Source organism: Salmo salar, chromosome ssa25 (genome assembly GCF_905237065.1).
Source record: "Salmo salar chromosome ssa25, Ssal_v3.1, whole genome shotgun sequence".
Classification (NCBI taxonomy): Eukaryota; Metazoa; Chordata; class Actinopteri; order Salmoniformes; family Salmonidae; genus Salmo; species Salmo salar.
In genome coordinates, this window is record NC_059466.1 from 37,711,990 (window position 1) to 37,731,813 (window position 19,824).

Below are 19,824 nucleotides of genomic sequence, written 5' to 3' on the forward strand. Positions count from 1 at the left end.
ACAGGGAGACAAGAACAAACAGCCACACACTCATATCCGCACACACGCACATACAGACTCACACACGTTTCTTTGAGGCAGTTCAGCTATATTCCCAGCCGTTCCATTCCTCCCCCCTCCCTCATGGAAGTATTCAGCAGATTCTCATGGGGGTTGGGTTCAGTTGGGTGGAGCATTGGAAAATGAGCTATGTAAGAAGAACATCCAGTTCCCTGCTGAAATATTCAGTTTTGCTGTAAAGTGTTGGATAGATATATGGGGTAAAAACAGGACTGCAGTAAAGTGTTGGATAGACAGATGGGCTAAAGACAGGTCTGTAATATGGCGTAGTGGTATCTCTAAATAGCAGTAGGTGACAGTTGCTGTGCAACCAGAAATATATTCAAGCCCTCTCTCATTGAACAGCATTTTCATGCCCTCTCTCCCATTGAACAGCACTTGACTTGAGTACTCTTGTGGTTTCTCCATTTTGGTTCTGACTAAAAATGTGCAGTTGTGAAGTGGGTATGAGTACTTGAGGAAAACAGTTTTGACCAAGGGCAAAGGGTGGCTACTTTGAAGAACCTCAAATATTACATATATTTTGATTTGTTTAACACTTTTCTGGTTACTACATGATTCCATATGTGTTATTTCATGATGTTGATGTCTTCACTATTATTCTACAATGTAGAAAATAGTAAAATTAAGAAAAACCCTTGAATGAGTAGGTGTTCTAAAACTTTTTACAAGTAGTGTAGCTGTACAAGTTCCTGAAACCTTGTTGTTATAGAATGACACAAGCCAATTATTTCCCTGGTGTTATTGTCGATTCACCTGATTGTATTGGCTAAATATTTGTTGAGGAAACTGATGAGGAAATGACATCATCTCTGAAATTACAGAGAGTTCATAAACTGCTGTCACGGGTACTGCTTGGCAACTATGTGGCACCACCAAACTGCAGATTTCATAAACCTGCAATCAGTCTGTACTCTCTGTGGAACATTTGTGTGTGTGTGTGTGTGTGTGTGTGTGTGTGTGTGTGTGTGTGTGTGTGTGTGTGTGTGTGTGTGTGTGTGTGTGTGTGTGTGTGTGTGTGTGTGTGTGTGTGTGTGCAAGCGAGAGAGAGAGAGAAATGAAGAAGACAGGGGATACTGTAATATTGTTTTAGGAGAAAAGGGTAATGTTTGTAGTAAGGACTCTTTATTTCTGTATAATGTGTTTCCTGAAGCACTCACTGCTGTGATATTTTAGACTATTTAAATTTTCAATTGGAAAATTCATGCGCCTTTAATGGAAAAAATATTTCCGCCTAGTTTGGCGTATGTGTGTTTGATCCCCCAAAAATATGTTTCTTTAAGATATAAGTTTGACAAAACAATATTACTCTCTCTTTGATATATTATAACTTTTTGAGGAACTCTTCACACACACAGTTTAAACGTTCTACAGTTTCTAGAGGGATAAGACAAGGGGTGAGAGTAAGGGGAGCGGTAGAAGGGGAGAGGTGAAAAATAGTGAAAGTGAGAGAGGAAGTCGGAAGCCAAGTCAGGGAAAGAGAGAGGAGTTAAGAGTTAAGAGCTAGGAGACAGGAGGTAGGAGGTATAGGAGGTACTGTAGGAGTTAGGAGGCAGGAGGTAGGAGGTAGAGGAGGTTGTAGTTATAGGAGGTTGGAGTTGTAGGAGTTATATGAGGTAGAAGTTATAGGAGGCAGAAGTTATGGGAAGTAGGAGTTATAGGAGGTAGGAGATGTAGGAGTTATATGAGGTAGGAGTTATAGAAGGTAGGAGTTGTAGGAGTTATAGGAGGTAGGAGTTGTAGGAGTTAGAGGAGGTGGGAGTTATAGGAGAGGAGGTAGCAGTTATATATGAGGTAGGAGTTGTAGGAGGTAGGAGGTAGGAGTTATAGAAGGTAGGAGGTAGGAGGTGTAGGATGAGTAGGAGGTAGGATGAGTAGGAGGTAGGAGTTAGGAGGTAGGATATAGAAAGTAGCAGGTTTGAGTTGTAGGAGGAAGGATGCAGAATGCTCTGGTAGGACTATTCTAGTCGTTGAGGCTTTCTGAGCATCAGCATGACACAGACATGAGAGGAGGAGAGAAAATAGACAAGCTGTGAGCAACACTGTGAAGTGAACAGTGTTTCATGGTGATAGGCAGGTGAAGAGGAGGAAGCCTATACTGTATCTAGCTTGTTTCTATGTTTCCTGTCTGATTAATGCCTATAGGCCTACTGTAAGGTACCTACTTAACCTCTCTAGGGTAGGTGGCACCAAATCGTCCCACCTACGTAACAGCCAGTGTAATCCCGTGGCGCGTTATTCAAAAACCTAAAAAATGCAAAAACTTCAATTTTTCAAACATATGACAATTTTACACCATTTTAAAGACAAGACTCTCGTTAATCTAACCACACTGTCCGATTTCAAAAAGGCTTTACAACGAAAGCAAAACATTAGATTATGTCAGCAGAGTACCCAGCCAGAAATAATCAGACACCCATTTTTCAAGCTAGCATATAATGTCACATAAACCCAAACCACAGCTAAATGCAGCACTAACCTTTGATGATCTTCATCAGATGACAACCCTAGGACATTATGTTATACAATACATGCATGTTTTGTTCAATCAAGTTCATATTTATATAAAAAAACAGCTTTTTACATTAGCATGTGACTAGCATGTGACTAGCATTCCCACCGAACACTGCCGGTGAATTTACTAAATTACTCACGATAAACGTTCACAAAAAGCACAACAATTATTTTAAGAATTATAGATACAGAACTCCTCTATGCACTCGATATGTCCGATTTTAAAATAGCTTTTCGGTGAAAGCACATTTTGCAATATTCTCAGTAGATAGCCCGGCATCACAGGGCTAGCTATTTAGACACCCAGCAAGTTTAGCACTCACCAAAGTCAGCTTTACTATAAGAAAAATGTTATTACCTTTGCTGTCTTCGTCAGAATGCACTCCCAGGACTTCTACTTCAATAACAAATGTTGGTTTGGTTCAAAATAATCCATAGTTATATCCAAACAGCGGCGTTTTGTTCGTGCGTTCAAGACACTATCCGAAAGGGTAAATAAGGGTGACGAGCATGGCGCAATTCGTGACAAAAAAATTGTAAATATTCCATTACCGTACTTCGAATCATGTCAACCGCTGTTTAAAATCAATTTTTATGCAATTTTTCTCATAAAAAAGCGATAATATTCCGACCGGGAATCTGCGTTTAGGTAAACAGACGAAAGAAAATAAAGCATTCGGTCGACTCGGGCACGTGCCTAAGCCCATAGTACTCTGATCGGCCACTTGCCAAAAGCAATAATGTGTTTCAGCCAGAGCCTGCCTCGATATCGTTCAGCTTTTTCCCGGACTCTGAGAGCCTATGGGAGCCGTAGGAAGTGTCACGTTATTGCAAAGATCCTCAGTCTTCAATAAAAAGAGCCAAGATGAAACACAACTTGTCAGACAGGTCACTTCCTGCATGGAATCTTCTCAGGTTTTGGCCTGCCATATGAGTTCTGTTATACTCACAGACACCATTCAAACAGTTTTAGAAACTTTAGGGTGTTTTCTATCCAAAGCCAATAATTATATGCATATTCTAGTTACTGGGCAGGAGTAGTAACCAGATTAAATCGGGTAAGTTTTTTATCCGGCCGTGTCAATACTGCCCCCTAGCCCTAACAGGTTAAAATCCAACAGGAACTGTGGAGGAGTTTCTGCTGCAAGGTTTCTGAGCCGAGGCTATAGAGTGATTAGACAAGCCAACTCTTTACCTTAGAACACACTGGAGATGGCCTCCCCAGTGGCGAGGTGGTCTAAGGCACTGCATCGCAGTGCTAGCTTTGCCACTAGAGATTCCGGGTTTGAGTCCAGGCTCTGTTGCAGCCGGCGGCAACGGGAAGACCCATGGGGTGGTGCACAATTGACCCAGCGTCGCCTGGGTTAGGGGAGGGTTTGGCTCGCATGGATGTCCTTGTCCCATCGCGCACTAGCGACTCCTGTGACGGGCCAGACGCAGTGCACGCTGACACAGTCGCCAGGTGTACGGTGTTTCCTCTGACAACTTCCCGGGTTAAGTGGGCATTGTGTCAAGAAACAGTGCGGCTTGGTTGGGTTGTGTTTCAGGGGACGCACGGCTCCCTGCCTTCACCTCTCCCGAGTCCGTATGGGAGTTGCAGCGATGAGACAAGACTAACTACCAATTGGATACCATGAAATTGGGGAGAAAACAAAACACATAAAAAAAAACAAATAGTAAGTACACAAAAAAATAACACACTGGAGAGTGGTTACACAAGCCAACCCTTTACCTTAGAACACACTGGCGAGTGGTTACACAAGCCAACCCTTTACCTTAGAACACACTGGCGAGTGGTTACCCAAGCCAACACTTTACCTTAGAACACACTGGAGAGTGGTTACACAAGCCAACCCTTTACCTTAGAACACACTGGCGAGTGGTTACACAAGCCAACCCTTTACCTTAGAACACACTGGAGAGACCGGCATGTTAATGTTCTAACTGGACACTATTGGAGTAAGCACTTTTTCTATTTCAGAAAGAGTGCATGTGTGTGTGTGTGTGTGTGTGTGTGTGTGTGTGTGTGTGTGTGTGTGGAGGTCTCCTCTATGGTAGCCTTTCTTCCCCTCTAAGCCCCCTCATCAATATTCCAGTCACTCACTGTGGTTCAACCACTGCCTTGACAGGGCAAAGTCCTGAGGAAAAATACACACACACACACACACACACACACACACACACACACACAGAGAGAGAGAACTTGGCACACTGCATTTTCCCCTGCATGTCGGAATTGAATCAGATGCCTTTAGATTTCACAGCAGTTATGTTAACCTTGCTGTATTTGTGCAATTGGTCGAACTAGGCAAGATGTGTCAGGAAATAGTTTATACTTTTGTGTGTGACTAGGCTACTGCTCAAAGCATGCCTTATATAACATTCAGTGCTTTATTCTGATCCATAGAGCAAGACATACCAATGACATTCTAGATGTCAGTTGACAATGACACTTCCCATTCCAAATGCCTACCATAGTCTACTCTACAATGGTATATCAATTGAAAAACTCTAGTATGAATAGTTCTAGACTTTTATAGTTTGGCTAACATCTATTTCATTTACTGGCCTCGTGACCACCTTGGCCTGTGGAACGCAGGCGCGCGCCGAACGCCTTTCTGCATCCTGATAGCGCGAGCTTCCCTCTCTGCCATCCTCTTCCTCGCGCAGAGTCTGCGATGTGCTGGCGGGCAGGAAGAAACTAGCGCATCTAGAAAAATTCTCTCTCTCTCTCTCTCTCTCTCTCTCTCTCTCTCTCTCTCTCTCTCTCTCTCTCTCTCTCTCTCTCTCTCTCTCTCTCTCTCTCTCTCTCTCTCTCTCTCTCTCTCTCTCTCTCTCTCTTCGCAGGTGGCAAGCTCACCACCTGCCCCCTTCCGTTATCGAGGTTAATTGTAACAAATTCGCCTTGAGCTTTACAAGACCACAGATTGTTATATCCTCTTAAAATCAGTTAGGCTACCCGCTCAAAACCGCGACAGAATGCAGGTATCGCCGAGGCGCTTGTTGAACGCCGTAGCGCACCACGTGGGAAGGCACTAGGACCGGGGAGAGTTCCCTCCCAGCTAGGCAGACTATGAGCATCGCATCCACATAGCCGGGCTGAGGAAACCCCCATCGGATCTGTCAATATAGGATACTTGCGATTATTATATCTATACATGCAGCCTCGTGGCGCAGCATAGTGGAGTGCGCGCCAGTGCGTTTGGGATGGTCGGGCACCCTTGGGAGAATTCCTGACCAAACCTCTTTTGGCGCAAAGCAAGTAGTCGAGTTTAGGTGGGAGTTCAATGGACTACACGCTTCCATTTCCCGCCACCCCACCCCCCTCTTCGTTTTATATATGTCATTTTTTGCCTTTTATTTTGTATTTGGCCATAATCATTTTAGCTTTTTTCCACACTGCCCTCTTTTCTACATCTTAGTCTCGCTCGAGACAATTCGCGTATGTTTTTGTGGGAAAGCATGGCACTTTCTTCATTCATTTGAGAAGAGAACAAGATTCGCATCTTTCTCTTTGGATTAAACCGCTGTTTAGACCGCGGCTATCGCCTGAAAGGGTGATCTGGTTGAAATACTTTTCTTCAGTGGCACCCTGATACTCCATGGACACGTTATCTCTCTGGCTGGTCCGTCGCTGTGATGTCCAAAGATTTCCCCACTGACTGACAAACGCGATTGGACCATTTTGGAAAGCCATTTGAAGGTAAGCCAATTTCCCCTCAGCTCTCTGCTCTGTCTTGTTGCAGGCAGCCTTCCGCTCCAAACGTTTGATAAAGTTGATTGGCCCTTTATTAAGTTGTTACTTAGTTTGATTGCGGCAATGCATTGATGGATCTGGCTTCCGATGGATGGTATAATTATATAGGAAGTTGCAGCAGTTATTCTGAAAGCATTTCAGCAAATCACAGTATGTATCCAAGAGGGACGCGCATGGCCAGTCTGTGACCGTCTTGACTGTGACGGACCGGGGAATGGTTGTGTGAAGTTGAGCACCTGCCGCTGTTGCAGCACAGACTGTAATTAGCAGCCTACATGGGGGAAATGGGGAGAACTGGGTGGTTCAGAACAAACATACAGACGTTCAGACTGTGTAATAGGCTACTGCTTTCTCTAGTTGCTAACGAGACTTCCCGTTTGTTGTTTTCTTAGAAAAGACCTTATACAATGCCTACCATCATTAATGTGGTGGATGCAGGTTGCTATGGCTTATAGAAGAGCTGAAGTGTGGTGATGGTAGAGGAGCCTATAGAGAAAACACTGCAGTGCAGTCTCACATATTGGCCCGCCGGTTTAGGGAAGCTCAGTGAGAGGATTTAGATAAAGGTGTAAACGAAGCGGCAGCTTGTTCCCTGTAGGTAAACCATATGCTAAATCATGGCTTTAGGTACTGTATACTAACGGGGCACATTTCAGGCAGTTACAAGCTTTTTTTTGTTTCACCAGAGCAATAATAACTTTTTTTCTCAATGGGATTTAGTCTCTCTCTCTCTCTCTCTCTCTCTCTCTCTCTCTCTCTCTCTCTCTCTCTCTCTCTCTCTCTCTCTCTCTCTGTGAGCTTGTGTCCTTGTGCGCTTGCATGTCCATTTTAGGTATGTGTGGTGCGTGTTAACGTGTGTGGGTTGCGCCAGTCAGGGAGACAGAAAGAGATGCTGCACAGCTGTATCGCCGTTTACTGGCAATAAAAACGCATTGGCTAGGCTACTTGCTCGTTTTATTTGGATGGCAATATGCAGCTTACCGGGTGAATAGGCTATCACATAGCCCGTATTCGAATTGGATACTTTACTGAGTTCCCGATTGAGAGTATAGTTTCTGTGGTGTGATTCTGTGGTTGACAATTTTCCAAAATAATTGGGTGCCTTCCTGTCTACCTGCCTGTCAGCGTTCTGCTGCTGTATAATAGCCTAGATGGTGGTTGTGTACAGTACATGTAGTGAGGGCTGTGTGTACATTCCGCTCGGTCGTTTACAAACCTCCTTCACACAGCGAGTCGCGGTGTGGATAAGCCTGCCCCTAGGGAAAAAACCGTGCAACCCCCGGGGGTTGGGGGGGGACATATGACGCAGGGATAAGGGTAGTTGATTAATGATGATCCTATTTCGGGAAGTGCATCTGGATTAGAATGAATGGCGAGCCTCGCGACTAAATACCCAATAGGCTACCGAGCCTCGCCAAGCCCAACGGTCCTCAGACAGACGCAAACCCCAGGCGTTATCACTGTATTCATGTTTGTTATGATGTTATTGCTGTTGGTTCGTGTCATGAGAGCAACATTTGAAGAGGAGCGCAGTGAATAAAATGAATATGATATACCATGCAGTGTGGGCTATACACATTGCATAATCAAAACAAACAAAACATATATCGAAATATAATCGAGTATAACCCAGACTACGTCCCACTTTTCCAATAATGTTTAGGATGTGCCCAGATTACCAGTCATGTGAGAAATCCCATTCCGAGAAAGCCAGAGAACGTTAAGCAGATCAGACAGTGCTTTTAGTGAGTAGCTGACCGGCCGTGCTCGTCTTAATGTGCCAGAGGCTAGTTGGAGCTGGGCCATGTCTCACATTCAATCTCTCTCTCTCTCTCTCTCTCTCTCTCTCTCTCTCTCTCTCTCTCTCTCACTCACTCACTCTCTCCCCTTCGCGCCAACGTTGCCCTCTTCTTTCACATTTTAAACTGGAATATTTACTGTGGAGTTTACGGCCATATTTATACATTAAATGGAAATATGGATGTCTATAATGCAGTATATAGCTTACTCGAAATCTTTAGCGCAAATGCCCTGCACTTTTTGCGTGGCCTGCGTCACAGCTTGGTGCTGAAATGGATAGCTCCTTCTCGTTGGCTTACGTTCAGACCGGCGTAGTGACACAGCAGGTCACAACCGTTCACACAACAACGAATCAATGGAAAGACACTGACTCAGCCAATCCAATGGCAGAGCTATTGTACACCACGAACTTGTCACTTTATGTCATGTGTCCTACAGGAGGCATAATGAGATCTGTTTATAGCAGGGGTATTTAACATTTTATTTCACAGGACCCCTCCAAGGCAAATCTGCGACCCAGGGACCCTGTCATATGTTAGCAAAACATGTATTTTTCATGTGTCTTATCATCAGGTGAATGATAATGCACTGTAAAACTTTTCCCTGTAAATTTACAGCATTATTCTGGCACCACAGTTGCCAGCTTAATAGCGTAATTTTTCTTCACAGCAGATATGCTTTAATATAGTTTACAGTACTATTTCCTTACTGTAAAACATATTACAGCGTCCCTGCTGTAAATTTACAGCAGGGATGCTGTAATAGGTTTTACAGTATTACAAACTTACAGTATTAAGCTGGCAACTGTGGTGCCAGTATAATGTTGTAAATTTACAGGGTAATACCTACAGTAATATACAAATATTTTACAGTACTAAGCAGCATTGCAGGTTGTCTTTAGAAGACAGCTCCCTGAAATGTAATATTGTAAGAAAAACAATATGTGTACACACATATATATATATATTTCTTCAAATTCATAACATGAATTTCACATGAATTGCACTTTAACCACAAAGAACAATATTTGAAAAAAGCAACATTACAATTCCAGATAGTAGGAAAGCGATACAGTGATAAGAACAGTGATAAGAACATTGACAAAAACTGGTCAATAATGTACTTCACCATACACAAACCAATACATCAGAATAGGTCATTCTTCAAAATACTGGACAAAAAACCCCACTCAAAACAGATCAATAAAAAATAGAAAAACAACAGTCGGACAGGGAGAAACGTTTACATAAAAACTATAACAAGAACTGCTTGCCTGCCTGTCATTTAGAGAGAAACCAGAGAGAGATCGAGAGAGAGAGGGGCAGAGAGAGAGGGATGCAGGATAGAGAAGAGCAAGCAGGGCTAGACTGGAGCCAGACAGGCACGCTACTGCAAGCCAACACAGGCTCCAGGATGGTGCTAGCCGAGCATCTGCTGACCCGACCCCCGTGGCAGGATTTCTGGGAGAATAAGAGATGCAAACAAGTCTCGAATAATGCAGATTATCACCCCAATCTTTGAAACTGTGGTCCTCCTTAGCGCTGATATGTCAACTAGGACAAACATGGAAATAGAAAGGAAGGAAAGAGAGAGATTACTATCACTACTACTATCAATACTACTACTATTACTATAACTATTACTATCACTACTACTATCAATACTACTACTATTACTATACCTATTACTATCACTACTACTATCAATACTACTACTATTACTATAACTATTACTATCACTACTACTATCAATACTACTACTATTACTATTACTATAACTATTACGATCACTACTACTATCAATACTACTACTATTACTATTACTATACCTATTACTATCACTACTACTATCAATATTATTACTATTACTATTACTATAACTATTACTATCACTACTATCAATACTACTACTATTACTATAACTATTACTATCACTACTACTATCACCACTACTATCAATACTACTACTATTACTATTACTATAACTATTACTATCACTACTACTATCAATACTACTACTATTACTATTACTATACCTATTACTATCACTACTACTATCAATACTATAACTATTACTATCACTACTATCAATACTACTACTATTACTATAACTATTACTATCACTACTACTATCACCACTACTATCAATACTACTACTATTACTATTACTATAACTATTACTATCACTACTACTATCAATACTACTACTATTACTATTACTATAACTATTACTATCACTACTATCAATACTGCTACTATTACTATTACTATACCTATTACTATAAATGTTACTATTACTATCACTACTACTATCAATACTATAACTATTACTATAACTATTACTATCACTATTACTATCACTACTACTATCAATACTACTACCATTACTATTACTATTACTGTTACTATTACTCGCTGGGTAAAAAGGTAGATGACAACTGACAAATCAAGTTGATGCGTTCATCAGGTGTGTGTGTTTGTGAAGTTACATGTTGGAGTTTTTCCACTCCAACTCCTTCAGGTCTGCGAGGAAGCGTGTAACATGGGTCTTGCAGCTCACTCCTTCTTTTGCTGTGCATTTTGCAACGATGTACGCTGAAAGTCGGGAAGCAAATTCAGGGAGTGAATACATTTAATAAATAAAAGAACGAAACATGAAACACCGATATAGAACAGGAACAATGACGACTGGGGAAGAAACCAAATGGAGTGACATACTGTATACAGTAGATACCACTAGATACTCTAGGTACCACTTTACTATCTTTCTGTTCCACCTTAAATCAAATAATTGTATTACCAAACATGATCAGCATTGGGGTGTCCGGCAAAAGAATTTGCGCCTCGACATCAACCCGATTTGCAGTGACCTAAAATCACAAAACATTCATTAAAAAATGATTCAAATCATGTGTAATAGTACAGTATAAACATAATTAATCATATAGACACTTTATAAGTATTAAACAACTATTCCTTATATCTGCCAAGAGGAACAGATATTCCTCCTTCTCTTTGAAGTGGGTCATCAACAAAAGAATGGCAGCAGTGGCTGTTACATCATCATTGCCTCTGATGTTACGGGCAATTTCATTCAGCAGGCACTGGATCTGTCTCTACTTGGTCTTTTGGCTTTTAAAAAAGTTGACCAATGACATAGTTAACCTCTAGAGGACCCCTTCGAGATAAAATCCCGTTAACGGGATTGGTTGTACAACAACCAGTGAGATAGCACGGCGCGGAATATAAAAAAAAAAAAGTATTATACAGCATTTTAAAGATACTCTACTCGTTAATCCAATCACATTGTCCGATTTCAAAAAGGGTTTATGGTGAAAGCAAAACACCTTAGCAAAAAAAAGCCTTTTTCCAAGCACGGATAGCCGTCACAAAACCAGATATACAGCTACAATTAAGCACTAACCTTTGACAATCTTCATCAGATGACACTCCTAGGACATCATGTTAGACAATACATGCATTTTTTGTTCGATCAAGTTCATATTTATATCTAAAAACCCAATTTTTACATTGGCGCGTGACGTTCAGAAAATGTTTTCTCCCCATAACTACCGGTGAATAGGCACCTACATTTACAGAAGAACTCATAAACGTTGACAAAATTTATAACAATTATTTAAAGAATTAGAGATAATCTACTCCTTTATGCAACCACTTTGTCATATTTCAAAATAACTTTACGGAAAAAGCACATTGTTCAATATTCTGAGTACAGAACTTAGCCTTCAATGCTAAGCTATACAGTTAGCCTACAACAACGGTGTCGACAAATCTAAAAAAATATGTTCGAAATATTTTCTTACCTTTGCTGATCTTTGGCGGAATGCACTCGGAAGGGCACCCACTTCCACAAGAAATGTTCATTTGTTCTGCAAAGTCCATCATTTATGTCCAAATATGTCCATTTTGTTGACCCATCCAGAACACTTTACAATGCCATGTGGCGTGGACACAAATCCATAGACGAAATGGTCAAAAGTTCCATTACCATTTGTAGAAACACGTCAAACGATGTTTACAATTAATCCTTTAGGGTATTTTTTAACATAAAATTGCGATAATTTTACAACCGGGCAATAGGTATTCATCCCAGAAGAAAAATAAAAAACAACGAAGTCACGTGCACGACTGAGCCACAATTTTCTGCCCGGTAACAGGTGACGGATGAAACCAGTTCCTAAAGATTGTTGACAGCCAATGGAAGAGTTAGGAGGTGCAACGTAAATCCTATGTCACTGTAGTTTTTCAAGGGATTCAAAAGAAAAACTAAATTTCTAATTTCTCCCACTTCCTGATTCACTTTTTCTCAGGTTTTTGCCTGCCATATGAGTTCTGTTAATATAATATGCATATTCTATTTTCTGGGCCAGAGTAGTAACCTGTTTAAATTGGGTACGTTTTTCATCCGGCCGTGAAAATACTGCCCCCATTTCTCCTGCTGCTCCATTCCACGCTGCTTGGTCCTTTTATGGTGGGTTATTCTGTCACAGCTGTTTGAAGGATTGGACCAAGATGCAGCGTTTTCGTAGTTCCACATATTTATTTAAACGTGAAACTTAATGCAATACATAAATAACTTGAAAATAGGAAAACAACAAACCGTGACGCAGAGCGGACAACACACTACTCAAAAGACAATAACCCACAAACCACAATGAGAAAAACCCCTACTTAAATATGATCTCTAATCAGAGGCAATGAGGATCAGCTGCCTCCAATTAGAGATCAACCCCAAACAATCCCAACATAGAAATAGACAAACTAGAACCTAAACATAGAAATAGAAAACATAGATTAGCCCAAAACACCCCTTGTCACGCCCTGCCCTACTCTACTATAGAAAATGACATCTTACTAGGGACAGGACGTGACACAAAACTAGAAAACTATACCACGTGGAGCATTGGCTACACGCCTGGAAATGGTTCAACTCTGAGACTATCGATCCCTACAGAATAAGAGCAAATCTTAGATACTAATTACTAGTCTGCAGCTAGAAATTATGTAAACCTGGAACGAGAATACAGACAACTGCCAAAACATCTATTCTATGAGAACATTTCTGAATGGTACACTGAAGTATCAATTCTAACCACGAAAGACTTTGATCTTCAGGGAAGCAGAAAGAGAGAGAGAGACTTTTATGAACTCTCCAGCAGACGGACCGGATTCCAACAGAGAAGATCACAAAGACACATGGGAGTGAATATATATTGATTGCAATTATTCCCGAATGAGTGAGCGTTCATGTGCAAAGGATTAGCATTTCAATTAATATAAGTATCAACTGTGTGTAGTGATCCCTTCTGTCTTTCCTCTTCTTTCTCAGTCCACACCCATTTCCCTTTGTCCACCCAGCCATCATATCGGCTTTGCCCACTAAGGAATCTTCTCTATCCTTGTTAGTAACCAATATGTACTGTTTGTTTGTTTATGCATTTCTGTGATTATTAAGTTAGTTAATAAATGATTAAGCCAATTGGTGTATGGATGATTCATAGTTTAGGCTGGGTTCGTGCAGATAACCAACAATTTATGATGTTTGGAATGAGATTGAAGTGAGGTAAAGAATAATTAATTAATAGAAGACTAATTGATCAGATATTAAAATATCTGAAGAGTTATATTCGGAAAATTATAACTTTGTAATCTGAAGATTTTCCGTGGTGCCCCGACTTCCTAGTTAATTTCATTTACATGATCAGTTTAATCACGCAATAATAATTACAGATAATTGATTTGCAAAAATAACAGTCTTCACTTTTAATGATGCCAAAGACACGACATTACATTACAGCCTTATTCTAAAATGGATTAAATACTTTTTTCCTCATCAATCTACACACAATACCCCATAATGACAAAGCAAAGGCTTTTAAGACATTTTTGCTAATTTATTACAAATAAAAAACTGATATGACATTTACATAAGTATTTAGACCCTTTACTCAGTACTTTGATGAAGCACCTTTGACAGCGATTACAGCCTCGAGTCTTCTTGGGTACGACACTACAAGCTTGGCACATCTGTATTTGGGGAGTTTCTCCCATTCTTCTCTGCAGATCCTCTCAAGCTCTGTCATGTTGGATGGGGAGCATCGCTGCACAGCCATTTTCAGGTCTCTCTCCAGAGCTGTTAGAGTTCTACGGACAATTCATTTGACCTCAAGGCTTGGTTTTTGCTCTGACATGCACTGTAAACTGTGGGACCTTATATAGACAGGTGTGTGCTTTTCCAAATAATGTCCAATCAATTGAATTTACCACAGGTGGACTCCAATCAAGTTGTAGAAACATCTCAAGGATGATCAATGTTAACAGGATGCATCTGGGCTCAATTCCGAGTCTCATAGCAAAGGGTCTGAATACTTATGTAAAAAAGGTATTTCTGTTTATTATTTTTTAGAAATTTGCTAAAACGTTAACAACCTGTTTTCACTTTGTAATTATGGGGTATTGTGTGTATATTGATGATGATCTTTATTTATTTAATCAATTTTTTGAATAAGGCTGTAACGTAACAAAATATTGAAAAAGTCAAGGGGTCTGAATACTTTCCGAATGCACTGTACGTAGCAGCTGTTCAAAAATCTTTCGGCGACTTTTCCCAGAAATAAAATATAAAATAGCTTAAGTAGAACAGAATGCTTATTTTATTTTCTCATGCGTCTTCCCTCAGACCGTTTGGCATGGAGCATCACATTAGTGGAAACCAAGACTGTTCTCAGGGCAGGCCTGGTTGTAGATAGGTTCAAGTCGCGTCGGGGACAATTTTAGCATTTTAGCTTTCCTAACCTTAATCGAATTATCCTAACCTGCCATGTTAATTACCCTAACATGCTGCGTTAATTATCGTAACCTGCTACTGTCGTGGTAATATTCAGTCAATAATATTTCTCAAATACCGGAGCCTGTGAGTTCAAATAGACTTTTATTACAATAGTAATATAAGCCGAGCTGGTTCATGAAAACAACTAACTTTTCAGCCTTGGCACACACTCTTTATACAGGTTTCATCTTTACGTCACACACATAGTAACTCCTCTTAATGACTTATCCGCTCTGGCATTTAGCCACCGTTATCTTTTTGCCTTGCACTAATTTCAGTTTGGTTTCACATTAGGGCATGGAAACTTTAGAGCCATAGCAATGGTTAACAAATAAACAGTCATGTCCACTCCCCAGACAGGTGCATGTCTAATGGTGTGTCATGACCCAGACGCACATATAGAGTGCACTATTCTTGCTGACTCCGCTGAAATGAACACACATGTTCTGGAAAATTCCCAATATAACCCTCCTCTGGGGCTTAATAAGTCCCAAACCTGAAGGTATGTTCCAGTGCAAGTGAGAAGGGAAGCACCTTCTATGTTGCCAAGGAGACAACCTGCCACCCTTAATTCTAATCAACTTTTGCTTCACTTTCTCATTCATACTGGGGAGGCTGGACCAAATATATCCCCTCACATAGCTAGAAAGAAGTAAAAGATCCCTCCTCAAGCCAATTATCCTTTAACATAGTGTAAAAGCATGTGCACGCATTTCTCGTCCTTGCCCGAGGCTCACAGTTGTGCAAAATATAATAAAAACAATAAAAACATAAAAAAAATAATAAACTAAACCTCATAAACCCTTATAACGTTGTTCTCAATATGACACCTACACATATGGCCCTCCCTCACAGACACCTCTCTAACAACTATTTGGTCAAAAATGAAAAAACCTGTTTAAGGATTAAAGGCGTGGTCCGTGGACTCTTGTAACCGGAAAATCCAATGTCACTTACATGTCTAGGAGATCAGATAATCAGGTCTAGCTTCATTTATAGTATCATCCATATTCACTAAACACACTCTTTATCACAACACAATGGGCAATCATCCCTTTGACACAATGCACATCCAATGGTTGAATATGATGATAATGTCATCTCTTTCTCTTCATCCTTTTGAGCACCACTTATATTGGTTGAAACCTGGGACCAGGATTAGGAACCTCATTATCCTTGACATAGTCCGGAACTGGATATATGTCAGGAAGTTGTCACCATCTATTACAGTCTCTCACAATTGATGTTGTTCTTGATAGGTACGACAAGCCCATCCTCCCCCTGGAGCTACACCCCCATAGGCATTCAGGATATCCAAATGGATAGTCCATAGCACCTCCTTTAGTATTGCATGGTTTTCCTCTTTACTCAGTGTATTGTCCTGGAGCTCCAGGGATAGGGTACAGCTCCACAGGTGGGTCGGTAATGACAGTCATCTGTTTTACTGTGGTTTGGATCAGGAGAGATTTCAGTAAAGGTAAAACACAACAGAATACAACTCCCATCACCACTAGTGCTATGTCTATCATGATTGCCATTTTTGTAAACATTGCACACCATTTTCTCAGGATTGAGTCCAACCAGTCCCTGGCATGGGAATCATGTCCAGTATTGTCCTTTACTTCCTGTCGTAGTCCTTTCAGCTTGGTCATTGCCTTAGTAAATGAACCATCTGGGGCAGTGTTATTGGGGATGAAGTTGCAACATTCATCTCCAAACAACTCCACCTTTCTCTGCCAAGAGCCAATTTAAAGCCTGCCTGTTCTGCCATGTCACCCAAAGCTGTCAATGCAGAGTCTGTATAGTTAATGAGTCTTTGTCGATTCAAGTAAATGTAATTTATCCATTCTAGGTTTTTGTTTGGTGATATAAAGAAATATTGATTCAAATCCTGAGTTAACCTCATCTCTTGCTTTGTATTCCTTGAGGATTCCTCTAGGTTGTTCTATTGCATCCTAATAGACCTTGGGGTCAGACTTATATTCTCTCCTTACTCTATGTTTTATAGTTTGTTGCTTAGCATCATTAGGATCCCATTCACTGACAGTTATCTGTTGAATCAACCTAACCCTTGCACAAAGGCCTGTCCATCCTTTTGGTAGTGTTGCCCTTCATCTTTTCCCTCCACATATCCAGAAGAAATCTGCCACTACCACAGTCTGTTCTTCATATGGTGCAATTAGAGTTTGATTTTGGGGTCTCTAATTTCTGTGCTTCTACCCGTACATCCAATTCTTGACACCATTTTCCCAAGCCTGTTTGGTTGTAATATCTTTGATAGTGTGGATTACCCAAATATGACAAACATTCAGCTGGACAATAAGGCCTTTCTGACCTTCCCAAATAGCAAATGTTTTGATTAAAGTCAGGACAATCCCTATAATCATAAGGATTAGGTACCATCACTAACTTTTTTAGTGGAGAAGGCGCACACAATAAGCAATTTGTCAATCTTAATTTAGACTGTGTATATTGAGTCAATTCATACCATTCATTTTTTGCTACTTTCTTCAAAGATTTGTCCTTGCATAGTACTGGGGTTGAATCACTAATTGTTGTTACAGTCTCCTTTTCTTGACGTAAACTACTGGGATTGATTAGAAGGTTCCAAATGTTTTGGAGGAACCCAACTGACACTAATGTTTCTGACCTATTTGTAATGGTAGTAGGTGGTAGCTGGGTTGTTACTGCTGTTGTTTTTACTACATCTGTTACTGCTGTTGTTTTTACTACATCTACTACTGTTGTTTTTACTACATCTATCTATTACTGTTGTTGTTTTTACTACATCTATTACTGTTGTTTTTACTACATCTACTACTGTTGTTTTTACTACATCTACTACTGTTGTTTTTACTACATCTATCTATTACTGCTGTTGTTTTTACTACATCTACTACTGTTGTTTTTACTACATCTATCTATTACTGTTGTTGTTTTTACTACATCTATTACTGTTGTTTTTACTACATCTACTACTGTTGTTTTTACTACATCTATCTATTACTGTTGTTGTTTTTACTACATCTATCTATTACTGTTGTTGTTTTTACTACATCTATCTATTACTGTTGTTGTTTTTACTACATCTATCTATTACTGTTGTTGTTTTTACTACATCTATTACTGTTGTTGTTTTTACTACATCTATTACTGTTGTTGTTTTTACTACATCTATTACTGTTGTTCTTTTTACTACATCTATTACTGTTGTTGTTTTTACTACATCTATCTATTACTGTTGTTGTTTTTACTACATCTACTACTGTTGTTGTTTATACTACATCTACTACTGTTGTTGTTTTTACTACATCTACTACTGTTGTTGTTTTTACTACATCTACTACTGTTGTTGTTTTTACTACATCTACTACTGTTGTTTTTACTACATCTATCTATTACTGTTGTTGTTTTTACTACATCTATTACTGTTGTTGTTTTTACTACATCTACTACTGTTGTTTTTACTACATCTATCTATTACTGTTGTTGTTTTTACTACATCTACTACTGTTGTTTTTACTACATCTATCTATTACTGTTGTTGTTTTTACTACATCTATTACTGTTGTTGTTTTTACTACATCTACTGCTGTTGTTTTTACTACATCTACTACTGTTGTTTTTACTACATCTATCTATTACTGTTGTTGTTTTTACTACATCTGTTACTGCTGTTGTTTTTACTACATCTGTTACTGCTGTTGTTTTTACTACATCTGTTACTGCTGTTGTTTTTACTACATCTACTACTGTTGTTTTTACTACATCTGTTACTGCTGTTGTTTTTACTACATCTACTACTGTTGTTTTTACTACATCTATCTATTACTGTTGTTGTTTTTACTACATCTATCTATTACTGTTGTTGTTTTTACTACATCTACTACTGTTGTTGTTTTTACTACATCTATTACTGTTGTTGTTTTTACTACATCTATCTATTACTGTTGTTGTTTTTACTACATCTATTACTGTTGTTGTTTTTACTACATCTATCTATTACTGTTGTTGTTTTTACTACATCTATTACTGTTGTTGTTTTTACTACATCTACTACTGTTGTTTTTACTACATCTATCTATTACTGTTGTTGTTTTTACTACATCTATTACTGTTGTTGTTTTTACTACATCTATCTATTACTGTTGTTGTTTTTACTACATCTATCTATTACTGTTGTTGTTTTTACTACATCTATTACTGTTGTTGTTTTTACTACATCTATCTATTACTGTTGTTGTTTTTACTACATCTATTACTGTTGTTGTTTTTACTACATCTATCTATTACTGTTGTTGTTTTTACTACATCTACTACTGTTGTTTTTACTACATCTATCTATTACTGTTGTTGTTTTTACTACATCTATTACTGTTGTTGTTTTTACTACATCTATCTATTACTGTTGTTGTTTTTACTACATCTATTACTGTTGTTGTTTTTACTACATCTATCTATTACTGTTGTTGTATTTACTACATCTATCTATTACTGTTGTTGTTTTTACTACATCTGTAACTGTTGTTGTTTTTACTACATCTATTACTGTTGTTGTTTTTACTACATCTATTACTGTTGTTGTTTTTACTACATCTATTACTGTTGTTGTTTTTACTACATCTATTACTGTTGTTGTTTTTACTACATCTATCTATTAATGTTGTTGTTTTTACTACATCTGTTACTGTTGTTGTTTTTACTACATCTATTACTGTTGTTGTTTATACTACATCTATCTATTACTGTTGTTGTTTTTGCTACATCTATCTATTACTGTTGTTGTTTTTACTACATCTATCTATTACTGTTGTTGTTTTTACTACATCTATCTATTACTGTTG

At 39.2% G+C, this 19,824-nt stretch overlaps 1 protein-coding gene across 1 annotated transcript in view; it reads left to right on the forward strand.

Annotated features, from left to right (window-relative positions):
• Positions 1-5,429: 5,429 nt before the first annotated feature.
• Positions 5,430-19,824, forward strand: part of LOC106586724 (interleukin-1 receptor accessory protein-like 1-B) — a 468,880-nt gene continuing 454,485 nt past the window's right edge. The window contains exon 1 of the mRNA XM_014174290.2: positions 5,430-6,277. The gene's annotated coding sequence lies outside the window, so the exon portion shown is untranslated. The remainder of the gene's footprint in view (positions 6,278-19,824) is intronic.